This window comes from Cuculus canorus, chromosome 5, assembly GCF_017976375.1.
Source record: "Cuculus canorus isolate bCucCan1 chromosome 5, bCucCan1.pri, whole genome shotgun sequence".
Classification (NCBI taxonomy): domain Eukaryota; kingdom Metazoa; phylum Chordata; class Aves; order Cuculiformes; family Cuculidae; genus Cuculus; species Cuculus canorus.
Genome location: NC_071405.1, coordinates 9,829,500 through 9,849,975, shown reverse-complemented (window position 1 = coordinate 9,849,975; position 20,476 = coordinate 9,829,500). Strand labels below are relative to the sequence as shown.

General features: G+C 50.7%; 1 protein-coding gene across 5 annotated transcripts in view; it reads left to right on the top strand.

Moving 5' to 3' along the window:
* Positions 1–2,608: 2,608 nt before the first annotated feature.
* DAAM1 (dishevelled associated activator of morphogenesis 1) overlaps positions 2,609–20,476 on the top strand; it is a 105,279-nt gene continuing 87,411 nt past the window's right edge. For 3 of the 5 annotated variants that reach the window (XM_054066708.1, XM_054066704.1, XM_054066706.1), the window contains exon 1: positions 2,609–2,738. The gene's annotated coding sequence lies outside the window, so the exon portion shown is untranslated. Of the gene's footprint in view, positions 2,739–19,311; positions 19,401–20,476 lie in introns of all 5 variants that reach the window. The other 2 variants (XM_054066705.1, XM_054066707.1) reach the window with 2 other exon arrangements.

The following is a 20,476-nucleotide window of genomic DNA, read 5'->3' as shown; positions in this document are numbered from 1 at the left end:
CTATACATGTTATACATACATTTCTGACAATCTCCCTTGTACAGAAGGTGATCTAGGAGTCTGGATGACTGTCTACAACGTATCCCATTTCTCACGTTACATTTGGTTCTATGCTGTGGTATTGACTCCCCTATGGATGCTCTTTCTTTACTTTCCCATCATTGGCCCTTCCTTTGTCTCTGTATCAGTTTGAGTGGGCTCCATATGAAAAACAATCCCTGTAAATCCCCTTCAGACCTTCCCATTACTGTTGTTGCTGAGAAAAAAAAAATCATACAAGTTATAAATAGCTTGATTTCTCATCCAGAAAAAAAAAAAGTTTACTTAAGCTAAAATGTTACCCGCTGTTAATTTGATCTGGAGTTTTGATTTGCACCAAAGCAATAACTCCTTTTGCATAAAGCCCACAGCCTTGCCTCATGTGATGAGGTTATGCCGGTGCATGTGGAAATCCAGCCATATTGCTGCCCTGATTTACGTGAAATGGGAACCCCCGGAAAATTGATTTCTTAAATCCAAGCTGACAAGCAGGGAATGCTGGAGCTTGAGAGAACTTTTTCAGGCAGCTGGGATGTTGATCCTATGTGTCTGTGATCCCCCATGTCGCCAGTCGGATGAAACTTTATCTTTGCTCCTTGCCTGGGTGGGAGCCGGATCCTCCCCACACTGCTCCCATCCTGCCTCCAGCATCACCAGCGCCAGGAGATCCGCACTGGGCCTCCAGCTTCACATCAGGACATCGTCCATGCGGTTACAGGCACACCCTCTGTTGGGTAAAAAAAACGGCTGGATGGCCGAGCCCAAAGAGTAGTGGTAAATGAAGTTAATCCGGTTGGAGGCTGGTCACAAAGTGGTGTCCCTTGGGCTCAGTGCTGCGTCCAGCTCTGTTCAATGTCTTTATCAATGATCTGAATGAAGTGATCAAGTGCTTCATCGCTTTCTGGATGACAGCTGGTCAGAAATGCTGATCTCCTTGAGGGTAGGGAGGCTCTGCAGAGGGATCTGAACAGGCTGGATCGGTGGGCTGAGACCAACGGTGTAAGGTCCATAAGGCTCAGTGCCTGGTCATGCACTTGGGACACGACAACTCCATGCAGCACTCCAGGCTTGGGGAAGAGCGGCTGGAACGCTGCCCAGTGGAAAAGGATGTGGTGATATTGGTTGACAGTGGCTGAACATGTGCCAGCAGTGGCCCCAGTTGCTGGGCTTGGATCAGGCTTGGATCCTGGCTTGGATCAGCCACGGTGTGGCCAGCAGGACCAGCGAAGGGGCTGTGCCTCTCTATTTAGTGCTGGTGAGGCTGTACCTCAAATCCTGTGTTCAGTTCTGGGCCCCTCACTACAAGAAGGACATTGAGGGGCTGGAGTGTGTCCAGAGAAGGGAATGAAACTGATGAATGTTCTGGAGAACAAATGCTACAAGGAGCAGCTGAGGGAACTGAGGCTGTTCAGGCTAGAGAAATGCAGGCTGAGGGGAGACCTTATTGCTCTGTAACTGAAAGGAGGGTGTAGTGAGGTAGATGCTGGTCTCTTCTCCACGTAACAAGTTACAGCACAAGAGGAAATGTCCTTAAGTTGCACCAGGGGAGGTTTAGCGTGGATATAAGGAAGTACATCTTCTCAGGCACTGGCAAAGGCTGCCCAGCGAGGTATAGGTGGAGTCCCTATCCCTACAGGGGATTAAAAGACAGGCAGATGAGGTGTTGAGGGATCTGGTTTAGTACAGGGATCTGGTTTAATACTGGACAGGTATGGTGGGACTGGACGATCTCCAAAGTCTTTTCCAACCATGCGCTTCCATGTTTCCAAGAACCCGTCCCAGCGGCACCGGCGGCAACTGGGGGGGCGTGACCAGAGGAGTGACGTCACCCTGGAGGGCGGGGCCGCGGCTCCCATTGCCGGCAGGGACCGCGTGTAGGGGGCGTGGCCGTGTATAGGGGCGTGGCTTGGCGATGGGGGTGTGGCCACCTCCCCACTGCGTAGCCTGGAACATGGGGCGGGGCCTGATTGTGGAGGCGTGGCTACCACTGTCTCATTATGCACAGGGTCTTGTGGGGAGGCGTGGCCTGGCCGAAGGGGCTTGGCCTGGGAACGTGCTCTAGGCGAGGGGGCGTAGCAGCCACAACCGCATAGTGGACGGAGCTGCGGGGGCGTGGCTTGGAGGAGAGGGCGTGGTTTGACGGAGGGGGCGTGGGTTTTGGCGTGACCTGGTGGAGGGGGCGGTCCTGTCTAAGGGGGCGTGGCCTGCGGGAGGGGCGTGGTGACCACAGCCCCATTGGATTGGGGGTGTGACCTATTGGAAGGGGTGTGACCTGGCGGGGGCGCGGTCTGTCCAAGGGGGCGTGGTCTGCCTATGGGGGCGAGACCTGATGAGGGCGTGGTCTGCTGTAGGGGCGTGGCTTGTAGGAGAGGGCGTGGTCTGGTGTGGGCGTGGCTTGTAGGAGAGGGCGTGGTCTGGTGGGGGCGTGGCCTCACGAGGGTGTGTGGCCTGTGGCGGGCGTGTCTTATAGGAGGGGTGTGGTCTGCCGGAGGGGGCGTGGTCTCCTGGAGGGGAGCGTGACGGCCCCATGGTGTACAGCGGCTGCGAGGGGGCAGTGGCCTGTAGAAGGGGCGTGGTCTACCGGGGCGTGGCCTATCGGAGGGGGCGTGTCCGCGGCCCCATTGTGGGCAGGGGCCGGGCGGGCTCCGCGCCGCGCAGCGCAGTGCCGCGCCGGCAGGTACGGCGATCCGCGCCACCGGGTGAGTCCACAGCGGCCCCGCCGCTTCCGTCGTTCTCCCCTTCCTCTCCTTTCTGGCTTTCGGCGGAGGGGGTGGGGTGCGGGAAGGTTTCCCTTTCTCCCGGCCCCCGCGAGGGATCCGGTTGCGCCGGCAGCGGGGCGGGGACCGGGGGTTCTCAGCGCTCTCGGGGTGCCGTTTACCCGCCGAAGGGAGGGCAGGAGCGAGTCCACAGCCCACCCCCCCCCCAGCCCCACCCCGGCTTTTACTCTCGGGCGGGCCCCGCGGCTCCCTCCCCTCCCCCGTCCTTCCCCTCTCCCGATATTCCCTGTGTGCAGGGCTTGTCGTGGCCTCCGGTGCCGGTGCGGGATGGGTGGGAAGTGGAGCGGAGCCCCGGAGCCGTGCCCGGGCGGTGCCCACCCCTGTGGAGCCGGGCAGGGGGCGCCCACCGGCGGGCGGGGGATGCGGGGATGCTGCGGCGCTGCCTTCTCCATGGCAACGTCTCCCAGGGCTGCTTCGACCTCGGCTCCCACCCAAACCGGGCGCGATGTGACCCTTTCCTTACCTGCAGAGCCCCGGGGGTGGGGTTCTCTGGAGGTGTTTAAAAGACGGGTAGACGAGGGGCTCAGGGACATGGTTTAGTGGCGGATAGGTATGGTTGGACTCGGTGATCCAAGAGGTCTTTTCCAACCTGGTGATTCTATGATTCCCCTGGCTGAGCAAAGCCTGTTTTGCAGGAGGTTCTCTGTCTTCCGCCAACCTCCCCGCTTGGCGCAGCAATTGGAGCTGCCTGATGATCTGTTTGTGTAAAACATCTTGCTGCGGGCATGCTCTGGTCCAGCCTGATGCTCTCCATACCTGGTGTATGTGGGAGAAGGATTTCGGCATGTCTTGGTGTTGAGCTATGACTGTGTCAGTGGTGTAGGGCTCCAGCGCCATCCGGAGAGCTTCCAGACATGGGGGTCAAGTCTGTCGCTGGCTGCACTGAGATGGAAATTCGGGGAGATTTGAATCAGGGGGGTTGTGTGGAGGAAGGGCGATACCCTCGCTGCATGCAAACTGTAGGGGTTGGCACCCGTTTCCATTGGCGTGCGATGGCTGCAGTCGTATCCTGCCTGATCTTGACTTGCTTGGCACAAAGTCATTGGTATTAACAGTGGCGTTTCATCCTTGGGTTCCACGGTGCTTGCAGACGGCTGTGCTGCCTCATGCCTTGGTGCCTCTGTGAAAATTGTTTGCCGCATCTTTTAGTGATCAAGGTTATTTTAAGGCAAAAAAAGCATGATAATTCTCCTCCTGACAAAACCTGCTTGAGCTGACAGGGCTGCATGCTGCCAAACAGGGGTTGAGGAACTCTCTGTGGAAATTTGAGGCGGGTGGGAGATCCTGGGATGCAGCCAAGCTCCCTTTGCCAGGTACCAGAGGTTCCAGCAAGGCCTGAGCATTGCAGATACTCAGCGTTGTACAATGAGCCGGCTTCTCCTGGCTGCACCGACATTTTTTTCCCCCTCTCTAGAGGTTGATTCTGATACTGCATACAAAACCGAGTGGTGCTGTGTATTAAGGTGAACCGCAATGCAACCTCCTTATCCTGTATCGCTGAAAACAACATATGCCAAAGCCATTGGTGTTCCCTGTCTGCCCCTCTTTTGGTCCCACTGGGAGTAAATGGATCTTGCAGCATCCAGACCTTCTTCCATGGGTGCTGGGTTTTATTTTGGTGTGCAGTGCCCCCCCAAGCCTTGCGGGCTGGGCATCCACCTTGCTGTTCCTCGATTAGTGAGTGACTCGCCTTGCTTTCCCTATGGCTGTATGCCAGGACCTGTCTCTTCTCTGTCAGGAGCAGGAAGCAAAAGCCAAAGTCCGCAATCTCTGACCGCCCGATGTGTGATACCGGGACAGCAGGAAGCACTGACGCTTCCTGGCTCCGGACAGCTTTGGCGTGTGGCTCTGCTGGTGGTGCCCCTGCATGGCCCTGCGGTTTTTGGGTCCAGCCAGCCAGGCGTATGCACTGCTCTGCATCCTAGCCTCCACCCTGGGGAGGCAAACAGGATGGGTGAGGTGTAAAATCAGAGCCGAATCTGCTCCCCTGGGCTTGAAACGGAGTCAAACTGGTCTTGACCTGAGCTGCTTCATTATCTGACCCTTTGTTTGCAGCAGGGGTGCTGGGGAGAGCAGGAAAGGGCTGGCTGTGGTGGGCTGGCTCCTCTGGTCCCAGATAAGCCCTCCTGCTGAGGATAGGCAGGAGCTGGGGACAGCCAGTCTAACTGGGTCATGTTTATCTCTATTTGATTCTTGCTTTGTTTTGGTTTGTTCCCCCTCTTCTCCCGCGCTGCCATTGCCATGGCCGAGGAGCCCAGCACAGAGCTTTTGGTGGCTGGTCTCCTTTCGAATACTGTTTACCAGGTGGCCAGGAGAGCACCCCCTCTCCCTCTGTATTCTGTTTGTGTGCATTGACTATCGATACTGGCTTGATGCCTGAAGGTCTTTGGCCGATGTGCTTACGGCAGCCCACCACATGCGCAGGTAGCAAATTTACCTGCTGCATTTATAACCTGAACTCATTAAAAACCGGCTGGGGATGCTGATAGATGCACCACCCAGAGTGGGTGGTCGTCTTTCGCCTATCCTCCTGCTGCACAGATACGCACTGAGCTGCTTCTACACACGCTTTTATCTTGGAAGTATTAATAAACGGAGCTTGCCTATTTATATGAGCCTTTTCAAGAGGCTGGTGGGGCTGCCTTGAAGGCTTGCTTGGCACTGCAAGCATTCAGAGCTTTTTTTTTCTGTGCATGCTCTAGCAGTCGATAAGCCAGGGCATCCAGCTGTCGGCTTTGGAGATTGCCAAAGCCTGCTCAACAAGATTTCTGCAGCCTTCGCTCACAAATGAGGATTTTGTTGGACGCTTTGGTTTCTGACTTGATGCTGGTAATTAAATATCTTAGCTTGGCTTCAGAAAGCTGCCACTGCCATGGAGTGACTGGTGAGGCCATGTGAAGCAGGATGCTCTTGTTCTGCTGGAATTGAGTGCGACCTAACTAAGGTTATTCAGCCTGTGATTTCTTTTTTTTTTTTAAATACACCTTTTTATATAAGTAAAATTCTTTTAAAAGAGGAAAAAAAAACCCTTACTTTTTACTGCTACACTCTTAAGCTTGCATAGACCTGCTGGGACAGTTGTTTATTTGCAAGTCATGGCAGCCCAATGCTGTAAAATTCAAATCATGTCCATATTGATTTTTTCCCCCCTTTTTAAGGTAATCATATGTGTACTTTTTGCTCCTGCACCACAACAGATATCAGCACTGTGCTGAAAAAAGAGGTAATCTGAACAAAAAGCGGGAAATTGGGGAAGAAATACTGGATATCTGATCCTGACTTCTGTGTGGGTTAATTAAGATGCTAAGATTTACTTACTCTATGTGCTTACCATACTAAGGGATGAGAGAAACAATTAGTAGAGGGTTGGAAAGAAGTTAAACATACCAGCAGAATGCATTTCCAACTTTCTATTTGATGTAAAAAAATAAGGGTTCCCCAGCTCCTTCTAAGATGCTGAGTGGGATTTGCTGTTTGCCTTCGATTCTTCTTTCCTCCCACCACTTCTTAAACCTGGAAAGAAAGCTGTGTTGGTGCCTTCTTACCTTCCTGCCCTCTCAGGAGATCATTTACACTTAGTATCTCCTGTCCTGGCGTGTTTTAATGTTTTGAAATACGTTGAAGAACATGAAGTTCTACGGTAGCATAGAAAATCTCAGTGAGTCATAAAGCTTTCAAATCTTTGTGGCCTCTGAGAAGAAAACCGAAGGAGGTGGAGATGAGAGAGGTGGCCTGGCACACCATGAAGATGTGGTTAGTTGACTGGAGAGTTTCATGATCTGAGCTGACAGTTCTTTGTTTCGTGATTGGTTTGGCCTGAGCACCAGCCACCTGAATTACAGCAAACTAACCAAATTAACATGTGAAGTTGACTGGACATCTGCTCTGTGTTTTCCTCATGGTGAAATTGGGTGGGGTCATTCCCAAGGGCATCCCATCTCACACTGCACCCAGGTCTGGAGCAACTTCTGTGTGCTCTGCATGAATCTCTGATCACCCTGTCCTGTTGGTGCTCTGTCCTGCGTTCGCCCCTAGCCTTTTTGGAGGAGTTTGTTTTGAATTTACTAAATTGAAGACTTTTGTGCTGCTTGGAGCAGTTGGATGAGGAGGTCACTCCTAACCTCTTCCGAAATCAGCTAGATGCATGAAGAGGCCCAACCTAGTGACAGTCATTGAGCCAGTATTACCATGACTCAATAAATTACTCAACACGTTACTCCTCATGGACTGAGTTGCCTTGAGAGTCTTTGTGTTCAACCCATTGCCTTGACCCAATGAAGTGGCAGTGCTGGTGGATGGGTGTGTTCTCGCCCACCCCAGCACGTGCCAGCCGGTCATCACAGCAGTGCTTACTAGTGCTAACGTGTCAAACCGCTGGAGCAGTGTTGCTATTTACTCCTCATTTCTTCCTGGAGGATATGCCAGTTGCTTCGCTACTGTTTGGAATTTTCTTTTATGGTATTTTGGAGGTCTCTCGCTGAATTCTTCTGGACTCGGCACTGAGGAAATACAGTAGCATGTCTGCAGTGCGGTTAGTAAGAGGTGGAACATTGTTGGTTGGAGGCATCCTCGTCTTTCTCAACACAGCACTGAGTTCCATGGCTCTTGCAGGGCCTGGTGGAAGATTGAAGGGTTATTCGCCTTGCCAGACAAGTGGCTTCATGTTTCGCTTTCTGCATTCCTCCGGGTGAGCATTGCATAGCATGCTACGTGCTGCTTACCTGAATCATCTCTTTCCTGTGCACGCAGCCTCACTGCCTGGAAGTCAGGGCAGTCCCTCTCCAGGCTGCTCCGTCAACGCATTAGTGTTTCTACACAAAATGGCATGTGGAGGGTGTGGTGGAGGAGCGGCTGAAGTGTCCAGCTCTGGCTTCAGTGGTGAAGGTGACTCTTGCTGCTTTTACCGCCCCTCCTAAAGGGATGGTTTTTGGAAGCTGAACCCAGTGACCCAATTCCCAAACTCTGGATTTGGGCTGTTGCCAGGAATTTTGCACTGAGGCTCCTCATCCCTTCTTGCACAAGCCCTGGATGGAGAGCAGCCTCACAAAGTTCCAAGCAACACGGCAGACACCAGCGAGATAAAGAGAGAGGAAGGACCCAATGAATTCATCTGACCTGTACCCATCCTCAGGAGAGCAAAGGAAAACACAGTGGGATATCCAGGTGCAACTTGCTCCTTGCTGCTCTGATAGGCTGGGCTGCTGGCAGATCCCGCCCCAGGACACTGTGACAGGAGGAAGGCAATTCAAAACTGTGCCATTCAGGGGCAGACTTGGGGGAGGTTGGATGAAATGCCAGTAGCTGGGCTCTGTACCAATATGCAAAACTTTGCTATGGAGCTTGGCAGCTTTTGGGGAAAGGCTGTGCAGGGCGTTGGTTCCTTCTATGCTTTGCAGGAGTAAAGATCAGCTTGCCTTCCCGATGGAGGCCCTTCTAGTAAGTGGGGCATCCTCAGAGATTTTAGGGTTGAGCATTTGAGGGTAGATTATTAACATGCCAGAAAGTGCACACACTGGTTTTCTATAGGAACAAACCTGCTTGTACCCCAAGGCTACAGCACAGAGGAGTCAGGGCTGTGCTCTGCACCTGGGAGCCAGATCGGCACTGCTTTGACCAGCAGGAGAGGACAGTACTTGTCCTGAAAATCAAAGAAAACTGAGTGTGAGAATGAGGGATGCAGAGTGGCATTGTTCTGGGGTGGCACCCGCAGCTGCTCAGGTCTGGGATGTAACAGGGAGAGCGCAGCAGGTCAGGGTGGTGGCAAGACCCATGGCATCTTATGCTGCTCAGGCGATGTCCTGGCAGCTCTTTGGCTGTTACAGACAACCTTTGTTAGCAGCAGATTTTGCTCCCAGCTCCAGCAGAGAGGAGAAGGTTGGAGGAGCAGTCTGGAGACTGTTTCCCCTGCCCCAACCAAGCAAGGTGTGTTGCTTGGTATAGCACAGCCGTCGAGGCAGCATAGCCAGGGTGTTTTCTGGCTCAGATGTGTTGCATGACATTTAGCTTAGGCTGTGGTGGGTCTGCCTCGCTGCTGCTCTCGAGTGTTTCTTTTGTGCACTGAGTGAACAGTGCTTAGAGGAGCTGTGAACTCTTGCGTGTCATTCTGGAGAGTCTGTGGTAGCTGAGGTCCGGTGCAGCTGTTTCCTTCAAGGATGCTTGTGTGGATGTAAGCAACTGTAAATCTGTTTGTGTAAAGCTTTATCTCCTGTGGCTGCCAGGCACCCTTTGCACTCCCATTCCTTCACACTGCTGCTCCTGGAAACCACAGCATCTTCTCACTGGAGGTGAGGACAGCGGAGATGTGGCTGGGTAAGGTGGATACCCTTGCTGTGCCCAGCTTTCATAGCAGTCACAGAAACATAGAATTGTTTGAGTCAGATGGGACATTAAAGGTCATCTGGTTCCAAGCCCTCTTCTGTAGGCAGGGGCACCTCCCACTGGATCAGGTTGCTCAAAGCCTCATCCAGCCTGGCCTTGGACACCTGGTATAGGGCATTACAACTTCTCCGGGAAACCTGTGCCACTGCCTCATCATCCTCACAGGCAAAAATCCCTTCCTGATATTTAATCTAAATCTCTCCTCTTTCAGCTCAAAACCATTTCCCATCATCCTATCCCTGCACTCCCTGATAAAGAGGCCCTCCAGCTTTCCTGTAGCCCCTTTCAGTACTGGAAGGCTGCTCTAATGTTTCATGCAAAGAACACTTCATTTGCTGAGGTTTTCTCTTGTCTCCCCCAAGGCGTTAGAAGTGTCTTGGCTCTGTGCAGGGAAGAGAGGCTGCTGTCTGCCTTAATATCAGGTTAAGTCTTACAGATGCATGGTGATTTCCAGCTGCCCTGTTTTGCTTGGCACTGTTCTCCTTGTGCATCCCATGTGTAACTTTCTGCTGCCATTCCTCTGCTGAGGGACACTCGCCCAGCTTGCTCATGGATGTCCCAGGGTTGGAGCTCTTCCAGCTGCAAGGGAGAAAAGCAGTCCAGGGTGACGCTGCCTTGTTTTTTCTTCTGCCACTGAGTCCTGTGGTCAAAGACGAGGCTTCTCCCATCGTTATTTCTCTGCCTCCAGGAGTTGGCAAGGTTAAGGCTGTTGGGAGCCTGGGTGTTGCTCACCAGTGCCAGGCAAGTGTCGGGCAGGAGAAAAGCTGAACTTGCAAATCTGTTCCTGGGCGCTCTGGCAAGTCACGCCAAGGACTGTTTGAACTGTGGTAATCCGCGGTGCCTCTGGAGCAACCTTGTTTACTGGAGCTGGCACTTCAAATGAGTATCCTGACAGATATTTTACGTAAGCCATTTGCTTACCAAAGCTCTGCAGGTACAAGAGGGTGGTCTTGAGACCTCAGCCAACCTGCCTCCTCCTCGCTGCAGCATTTTGGAAGCATCCTACAAAGACACTTAAGGCTTTTTGGGGACAACTCAGATCCATTTATAAACTCCAGCTCATTTATCTTCCTTAGAGAGTGCTGCTCGGCAAATTGCATGTGAAATAGCTGGTGGCTCCAGGGCCATGAGAAATCTCGACCTGTCACACAGAGCAAAAAGATGTCGAGGAAAATTTTTGGAGCGTGCTAAATATTGTAATCCCTACAGTCAGTTTGCTTTTGTGTATGGAGCTGGAAATGAGTTTATGATCATCGTTTTCTCACATTTACTTTACTAAATGCTGCTTTAGCAGTCAGGAGTTCACTAGCATTTGCTGTTTCTTAGGTGAAGCAGTGGTGGTTGTAGTGGTTTTCAAACTGCAGTGATGGGCTGTTATTGGGGTTATGGACTCATGAAATGGTGCTGTTCCCTCAGTTGGCACACTAGGATAAAATGCAATATCTCCCTGGCTTTTCCAGACATCCTATAGCATGGCAGCTTTCAGCATGAGAAGAAGAGAGTAAAGAGGGACTTTAACCTCCAAATACTAAGTGAATGGATTTCCAAAGAATCGCTTGTAATTGCATCAGAGGAAGCTCTGTTGGCTTTTCACAGAGGATGAGGATGAACTACGTGAGACGTGTGAGACAGTGATGATGAAGTCTCACGGCTGCATCTTGGTTGCCTCATATCCATATGTCTTCCTTTTGCCTTGTGTTTTAGATTACGTCTTTTGTTTTCCTCGGAGTCAGGGGTGAAACTGTGTCTTCAGGATCTGTCATCCCTGGTATGCAGTGGAGTGTTGGAGCATTTAAGGAGGGACCGATCACGGAGGACTCTTAAGAGCTGAGCTCCAGCTATAGCAATAGGTTGTTACAGTGCATACTGAGATGCACGTTCTTAGTCTGGAAAGTCAGCTCTTGGGGCAACACAAGGAGCATGGAGAAAGACCTATGAAAAATGGGTGCTCATTTTTCCATGGGGAGGAAAAAGCCAAACAAAGCGTATCCAACAGCACTTTGTCAGCAAATGTCATGGGGATGTCTGTACTCAGCTTCTGGGCTGCTTAATTACAGCTTCTCTTGCTGCTGAAAGTAAAAATTTGAATCTGTTCACTCTGGGGTTCCCACAGGAACTTTTTGGGGTGGCACCAGCCCCATAGCTCTATGCCGAGCAGCCCTTGTCCAAGGCCAGGAAATGGGTTGCGCTTTTTGGAACGGTTGGACTCGATGATCCAATGGGTCCTTTCCAACCTTGTGATTCTGTGATTCTGTGATTCTGTGATTTGCTTGCACCATGCCTTGGATTTGCAAGCACCCATTGTGGTTGAGGAAGGTCTTGGAAAAACACTGCTCTGCCCTATAGCAAACCCACCTGCTGCAAAAGGGTCTTGGAAAGGTGCTGTGGTGCTTGAGGGATGTTGCTATAAAGGCCCAAAACACATGACTGACATCCTTTCTGGTGCTGGCTTTGCTTTCAGTGCTTTCCTGCAGGAAGATCCACAGCTCCACTCTCCCTTGGGTGCAGTGTTTCCTGCTGAGCAGAATTGGCTTGGACTTGGACAAATAAACAGACCTCCAACACCACCTGTGCTGGAGCTGGGAGTCCTGGGCTGTTACACAGGTGGAGAAGGTTGTAACCGAATGGCCCTTTCCTGGCTTCTCTACCTGTGCCACTGCTACAGCTGGCTCTGCAGCCCTGGAATTGCATTGCCATCTAATTTATGATACTCTGCATTTCAAGGACTGCTTTATATTCTTGTTTCTATGTTGTTGCATAGCTCCAAGAGAGGAAAATATCACTAACCCTTCCATTTTGCACATAATTTCTTTTCTGTTCAGAGTTCTGTGTTATGAAAGCTTGTGAGATGCTGTTGTTGGAGTCTGGTGTTGGTGACCTTCTGCTGCACATAGAATCACAGAATGGTTTGAGTCAGAGGGGAAGTTAAAGCCCATCCAGTCCCAACCCACCTCCCATGGGCAGGAACACCTTCCACTGGATCAGGTTGCACAAAGCCCCATCCAACCTGGCCTTGAACACCTCCAGGGATGGGGTATCCATGACTTCTCTGGGCAACCTGTAACAATGCCTCACCACCCTCACAGGAATCTAAATCTCCCCTCTTTCAGCTTAAAACTGTTCCCCCTCATCCTGTCCCAGCACACCCTGATAAAGAGTCCCTCCCCCTCCTGTAGTCCCCTTTCAGTACTGAAAGGCTGCTGTAAGGTCTCTCCAGAGCCTTCTCTTCTCCAGGCTGAACGACCACAACTCTCTCAGCCTGTCCTTGTAGCAGAGGTCCTCCAGCCCTCTGATCATCTTCGTGACCTCCTCTGCACCTGCTCCAATGTGTCCATGACTTTCCTCTGCTGAGGACTCCAGAACTGAACCACAAGACTCTTGATGAGGCTTCAAGAGAGCAGAGTGGAGGGGCAGAAACCTCTCCCTCGCCCTGCTACTCACACTTCTTCTGATCCAGTCCAGGGTTCGATTGGCTTTCTGGGCTGCAAGTACACTTTGCTGGCTCGTATTGAGCTTCTTATCCACCAACACACCTGGGCAAAGGAGCAGGGTGGTCTTTTACCTTCACTTGCGGGTTGCTTGATGGTCTTCCAGCACTGTTGCAGCAAGGAACTGGCTTGATCATAGGGATATGGCTGGTTTGGTTCGTAGTGCCTGGGCTTTGGCTGCTGAAGCACCTGCAGTCTTGGTCTCTCAGGGCAGCCTCTGGGTCACGAAGCGCCTGGCACAGATGGCTGGTAACCACTTGCCAGTACTGGTCTAACCCCAAGTCCATTAACAGCCCATGGGATTGAGTCTTCCCCTTCCTCCTCCTGCTTCCTCCCCCTCCCTCACTTTTCAACACCAGGTTTTTGAATAAATCATCTAGGATGTGATCACACAGGAAACTCGGCGATTTGTAAGGGTTTCTTTTATAGCTGAGTTAGGAAGTGAATTCAGCTCCCCAGGGTTTCAGTCCTGTGCTTTTTAATCACAAGGTTCTCTATCCTTTCCACTCCGTCACTTGTGACGTGACGTCTCCTCAGCCGCATAGGTTTTTCCTCTGCTTCTGCCTGCCTGCAGACACAATAGCTGCTGGAAATGCTCTTCTAGAACCTGAAACGGATAGGGATTGCCTGCGGAAAATGCAGATTTGATCTGCGTTACGTCTTTTTGTTGTTATTTTGTTTATCTTGGTTATCCTTTTCCTTCAAAGAAAAGCAAAGCCCTTGTTCCTGCAGAATGCATCGCTCCTGATGCGTTCCTCGCTGGAAGTAACATGGTCAAAATACTGCATTCCTTTGTGCATCTTCTTTATTTTCTTCTTTGTCGGTGGGAGCTTAGGGAGTATAATGGGCAGATTAGCAACTGTATTTGTGGAGTAACCCATCTTTGTGCAGGTCTGGCTAGAAACCAATTAAGCTTGTCTTGATCTCTAAATGAGATTTTTGTCGAACGCCTTACCCAACTGCCTTTTGCATCCATTAATAGCGGGGTGGGATGAAAATAGCTGAACGTGTAAAGATCGCGTGTTGGATAAATAGAGAGGCGTGGGTTGCGGGGAGGTTCCCTGGGATGCGTGCGAACCACTGCCTCTTTGTGTGGTGGTTTTGTAGCTCCAGTTCTTGAAATCTGGGATTAGGTATATTTGGCTGCTAGTGTGGTGGCGTGCCTGGCATGAGGTCAGAGGCAGAGATGCTGGATAAATAGTGAATGTCCTCTGGATTTCATTAATATGCCAGTTCCCATCCCTATAACATCCCAGGAGGAGACGAGGGTGTGTTTGGAGCTCCTCGTGACTCTCAGCTGTGAGTCCCCCTGGTCTTGGCTTGCTTTTTAGCCTGGAAAATCCCTGTTGCTTTCCAGGGGGACACGTTGAATTGCTGGTCTGGGGGACCCTGCCTGGGTTGCTGCTGCCGTGATGAGAACCGGTCTGGGAACAGCACTTCAGTGCAGCGTTTTTGAAGAGCACCGGCTAAATAATCATGCTTTTAATAAACTGTGCCTTCGGGGAAGCCTTATATCTCTGTTCCAGGCTGCTTCTGCATCAAGATAATATTGCCGAGCAGCTGGATTTTGCTTTGGGAGATGTAGGTGGGGGAAGAGATTTCTTTTAGTGTGCAAACATTCATTACAATCACCTTTATTTGTAAAGTAACTGTAGCCAAGCAGTGCGCAGCCTAATACGTTCTTCCCTGAATGGGTGGCTTCTCTGTTGTGGCCAAACAGTGTAGAGAGTGATCTCAAGGGAAGGAGGGAAAGAAAACACTGGGTGAACTGTGCTCTCTTTGTTGGAAAGGATCCTGTTTTCTCTGTTCTAGCCCTCCTGGCTGCCACCTGACTGCTGCTACCCCAGCTCCGAGCTGCGAGTGTGGGCTTTGCTGGCAACAAGTTATGGGGCTTTGGTGGTGGGATCATGATGTTGCGCTTGTGCAAGGACGTAGCTGATTCAGATGAGCCAAATTGTGGAGCTAGGAGGAATAAATCCACGTGAGGCGTGGTCGATGGCAGACGGGAGCTCCTGGCGTAAGCAGGCTCAGCTAATTTAATCTGCGGTGGACCCGATCTGCTTTGTCTTCTAGTTGAGTTAAATATACCCTTTGAGTTGTGGTTACAGAGGCTAACTCCAATTTTGATTATGCAAAATGTGCTAACATGGGACACAGCTGGCTGCCTCCGACCAGAGCTGGGAGGAGGGAGGGATGGGGCGTCCCACGGTCAAGACCTGCATTGCTCTCTCCTGCTAACCTGTATCTGGACCACAGCTGAGGGGCAGGATGCTCGATAGGCAGCTGCATGGAGAACTCTAGTTCTGGGGTTTCGGGCAATACAGGTTTTGGAAACACTGGGTCTTGTAGCATAGCTATGAACTTTCCATCATCTGACAGGTTTTAAAGTTTAGAGTCTATGCTACAGCTATCTGAGTATGGCTGGTGGCTTCAGAACAGAGAAAAAGACCCTCTCCATCTTTGCAGAATTCCCAGAGGCAACAGATCAGTATTTCTGTACACAAAGGAGTACAAAGCTATTGATCATCTTGAGCAGCAATTTGAAGCAGTTTTAGCTTTGGAAGGCAAAAGGGAAGTTAAATGCTAGTGGGGAAATTTACTATATTTGTCCAAAGGTGCCACCTGGGAAATCATGTGTCTGGGATTAAGATCGGCAAGTTATGGCCAGGCTGGGGGCAGCCTGTGTGCACCCTGGTCTGTCTGTGCTAATGCTCTCCCAGAGCTGCTGGGTGGATCTCTGTTTGCTTCATCTCCTGAGATTTGCCTTTGGTGACAGCATCTCAGAGTCTTCTGTTTGGCCTCATGAGAGTCCTCAATAGACCAAAAAGTCACAACAGGTAAAAAGTACTAATTCGTCTTAGACTTGGGTATTAGAAAAAAATTTTTCACAGTGAGACTGGTGAAACACTGGCACAGGTTGCTTGGGGAGGTAGTGGATACCCCATCCCTGGAAACATTCAAGGTCAGGTTAGATGTGGCTCTGAGCAACCTGCATGAGTAGAAGATGTCCCTGCTTCTGCAGGGGCGGTTGGACTGGATGACCTGTAAAGGTCCCTTCCAACACAAAGAATTCTGTGATTCTCCAGTCTTCTCCAGGTGACAGCCTCAAAGCCAAGCATCACTTTATCTTTTCAGACTTCTGTGTTGCAGGCTTCAAAAGAGCCAAGAAAGCAGTTAATCAGGAGAGCTTTAAGGAAATGTCATAGTATCATAGTATCATAGTATCGTTAGGGTTGGAAGGGACCTTAAAGATCATCCAGTTCCAACCCCCCTGCCATGGGCAGGGACACCTCCCACTGGGTCAGGCTGCCCAAGGCCCCATCCAACCTGGCCTTGAACACCTCCAGGGATGGGGCAGCCACAACCTTCCTGGGCAACCTGTTCCAATGCCTCGCCACTCTCATGGTGAAGAAATTCTTCCTAATGTCCAGACTAAATCTGCCCCTCTCCAGTTTATACCCATTCCCCTTGGTCCCATCCCCACAAGCCTTTATGAATAGCCCCTCTCCACCTTTCCTGTTGGCCCCCTTCAGGTACTGGAAGGTCACTATAAGATCTCCTCTGAGCCTTCTCTTCTCCAGGCTGAACAAGCCCAACTCTCTCAGCCTCATAGGGAAGGTGCTCCAGCCCTCTGGATCATCTTTGTAGCCCTCCTCTGGACCCATTCCAACAGCTCCATATCCTTCTTACGTTGAGGATTCCAGAACTGGACACAGTATTCCAGATGAGGTCTCACAAGAGAGGAATAGATTTCTCTTGTGAAATGTGTCTTCAGGGTCTCCAATATCAGCCACTTCTGCATTAAATACCTGGTGACAGTTGTGCGAGCGACATATGGTGGTATTTGCTGTAGGCTGGCAAACCACTATTTGCCATTTGCTTATATGCAGAGTGTGTGACCATCTTATCCCTGAGCAGCTGGATTTAACCCCCATATCTGCCTGTGTTTTGGCAGCGTGCTGTGCTCTGCTGTGCTCTCCTGCTCCTCCACCCTGGCGTACTGGGAGGAGCCCGGATAGCTGAAGCTGCAGGTAGGGGCTTCCAGGGGAAATGGGTGTTTGCCCTCCCTGGAATGACTGATTACTTCTGTTAGTTAAAAAAACCCACAGCTCCTGGAGAGGGATGATTAATTAAATTGTTTAAGTGAATGAGTTTCCCTTTAACTTTAAAATATATAATTATGTCTGTGTATCGCATCATGATACCTAAAAGAATGAGCCCATGACCTGCTTTATCCTTGATTCAGCTTCCAGATAGAGAGGGGAGGTAAATTTTAGGTAAAAGTAGGGGAACTAGCTTTGCTCTTGCAAGGTCAACTTCTCAGCTTCTGTGGTGATGCCTGAGTTTGTTCATTAAGAAAAGCAGGGATTTGCTTTCCAAGGGCAGGGTGGTTTGTGCTTTCCTGGTATCTCAAGAGTAGGATGGCACTCATACAGTTGGAAGAAGGTTCCCTGGCCAGAGTGAAAGCCACAGCAGGTAGTGGCACATCCTCAGCTCTCTGCCTCTTTGTTCTCACAGTCCTAGGCTTGGCTCCTGCCTTTCCTCTTTGCCATTTTAAGTGATTTCCAGTGAGTGAAGAAGTGTGTATTTGGTGGTTGCACCTTCCTGTGTGGTGCTGACTTTACAGGTGTGATTGTGCCTGTTCTGTATTGCTTCGGGTGTGCGTGGGCAGCAGCTGAAGGTGTTAGGGGTTGCTACGAGCTCACCTGCCTCATTCAGGTACCAGCCACGCCATGGCAAGAGTGTGCCAAGTTCAGCACTAACCCGTGTCCCCAAATGCCACATCTACACCTCTCTTAAATACCTCCAGGGATGGCAAGTCAACCACTTCCCTGGGCAGCCTGCTCCGATACGCGACAACTCTTTCAGTGGAGAATTTTTTCCTAATATCCAGTCTGAACCTCCCATGGTGCAACTTGAAGCCATTTTCTCTTGTCCTATCACTTGTAACTTGGGAGAAGAGACCAGCGCCTGCCTTGCTTCAGCCTCCTTTCAGGCAGCTGGAAAGAGCAATAAGGTCTCCCCTGAGCGTCCTTTTCTCCAGGCTAAACAAATCCATTGATTTTTTTGTTTTTAATCCTCGCTACACAAAGGAGTAGTTTTCTCTCCATCACCCCCAAACAGCAGTGCCAGGGCAGGTGGTCCACTCAGGGTGGTGGTTCGTGGTCCCTGAGGCAGAAGGATGCTGGAACCAGGAGGATGCTGCAGAGCCAGGCACCGTGCCTTGGGTCTGGGAGGAGGCAACATCGTCACACCAGGAATGCGAAACCCATTAGCTTTTTATTCTGCAAAGGCAACACACATGGGAATGGCAACCCCTCAATGGAGAGTTAAGTGAATAGATGTGACGAGACACGTTTGTTTATCAAAATACTGATCGGTGCCAGGGGGTTGGGGTGTGTTTTGGGGAACGAGTGAGGCAGCGTGTCGGGGCGTGGGTGGCTGTGAGCGATGGGGGCCACAAACACAGCTGTGTGTGTGCCTGCATGCCCTGATAACTTGAACTCATTGCTTCTGGGAGTCCCTGCCTCAGATTGCTGCCAGAGATGTGGTAGCCTTTGTTAATCTGCAGAGGTAATTGTAATTTTAATGTTACCAGCGGGAGAGATCGCATGAGGCAGAGGCATTCCTAGAAGACCTCCACAGGTACCATCCTGGAGGCATCCAACATGATGGCTCAGCATCTTTGCTGGTGGTTTTTAAAAGTAAATCTCGAATTAGCACTGATTTATAAAACTAAGAGATGATCTGAAGAAGGGGATGCTGGGAAGTGATGCCAGGAGGTGATTTGGAGCAGTAGAGAGTGGTTTGAGTCATGATCAGTTCTTGCCAAAGTCACTTTGGGAGCAGAGCTTCTGCTTCTATGGTGGAGGGGCAGCTCCTGGTTCTGCCCTTGGCATTTGACGGAGCTGGTTTGATTGATGAGGATGTGGGGAAGTGCCACATGTGCATAAAATCTGGGGAAATGCTTCATGCTGGGGGAATGTGAGCACTCTTCTCTCCATCCAGAAACTAAAAAATGTAAGTATATATATTGCTTTTTCAAGGGGACAGTGGTGGGCATCCAGCTGCTTTTCAGTCTAGCAAACAGCCTGTGTCTGGAAGCCAAAGCTGGGCGAGTCCTATCCAGAATAAAGCACAGGTACAGCCATCTATTTCTTTATTTTTCAGAGAATTGTAGAATGGTTTGTATTGGAAGTGGCCTTTAAAGATCATCTAGTCTAACTCCCCTGTCATAGGCAAGGACATCTTCCACTCAATCGGGTTGCTCAGTGCCCTGTCCAGCCCAATCTTGAATGTTTCCAGGAATGGGGCAACTACAGCCTCACTGAGCAATCGGCTCTGGTGTTTCACCGCCCTCATCATAGAAAATATCTTCCTTCTATCTAGTCTGACTCTACCTTCTTTTAGTTTAAAAACATTGTGCTGCCTTTAACTACTGAAACGAATACTTGCAGAAAATGGCCTCAGACTCATCTTGGCATCCTGGGTCCAGACTGCTGGCAGCTCCAGGAGGGAGCTCGGGCTTGACAAAAGTCTGTTCAGCGCTTGGTATTGAGAGAAGTGGATAAGATTAACAGGCTGCAATGCTTAGGAGTCCCTTACTCTGTGATAAATCACTCTTTCAGAACCAGAACTTCTAATGAGACTTCATGGGGCTGGAAGAGGACAATACAGAGGAGCTCAGCATGGATCTGTGCCATGTCTTCCCAGACAGGTAGTCCATTTCCCTGTCCCACTGTAAGTAGACCCTGGAGGGGTGGCCACAGCAATGCATATCATGCTGTCAATGGCAGCAGCCTCTATGTCCCACCGTGCCTGGTGGCTGCATCCCTATGCAAGCAGGTGTGGATGGAGTTTATGTGCATGGAAAGCAGAAGTCAAGCAGTGTTTTTACCTGCTTGCTTGCAAAATTCGTTCATCAAGTCCACCTGCCATAGGCAGGGAGGTGGGAACTAAGATGAGGCATGGATCTGTGCTGGCTTCCCCTCCAGCCCTATGAAACCCCATTAGAATTGTAGAATGGTTTGGATTGGAAGAGACCTTGAAGCCCATCCAGTTCCAAGTTCCAACCCCCTCTGCCATGGGCAGGGACACCTCCTGCTGGATCAGGTTGCTCAAAGCCCCATTGAACCTGGCCTTGAACAGCTCCAGGGATAGGGCAGCCACAACTTCCCTGGGCAACCTGTGCCAGTGCCTCACCACCCACATCATGAAGAATTTCTTCCTAATGTCTAATCTAAACCTTCTCCCCTCCAATTTAAACTCCTTTCCCCTCATCCTATCACTACATACCTTTGTAAAAAGTCCCTCCCCAGCTTTCTTGCAGAGCCCCTTCAGGTACTGCAAGGCCGCTATATGATGTCTCCACAGCCTTCTTTCCTCCACGCTGAACAACCCCAAGTCTCTCAGCTCCTCCTCTCAGCAGAGGTGCTCCAGCCCTCTGATCATCTTCATGGCCTCCTCTGGACCCATTCCAAAAGTTCCATATCTTTTTTATGTTGGAGATTCCAGAACTGGACACAAAATTCCAGGTGGGCTCTCACAGGAGCAGAGTAGAGGGGGACAATTCCCTCCCTCAGCCACGCTTCTCTAGATGAAGCCCAGGATGCAGTTGGCCTTCTGGGCTGCAAGTGAGAAGATGCTTCTAATGTGTGACACTTCCAAAAGAGTGGCTTCTCCTGAACTATGGGGCTGAAATGATAGTGCTGCAGCCTCTTGCTGCCAAGGATAGCCCTCATTTTGTCTTGTCCCATTCATCTGAATGAAGTAATTTATAAGGACATTTTCCAT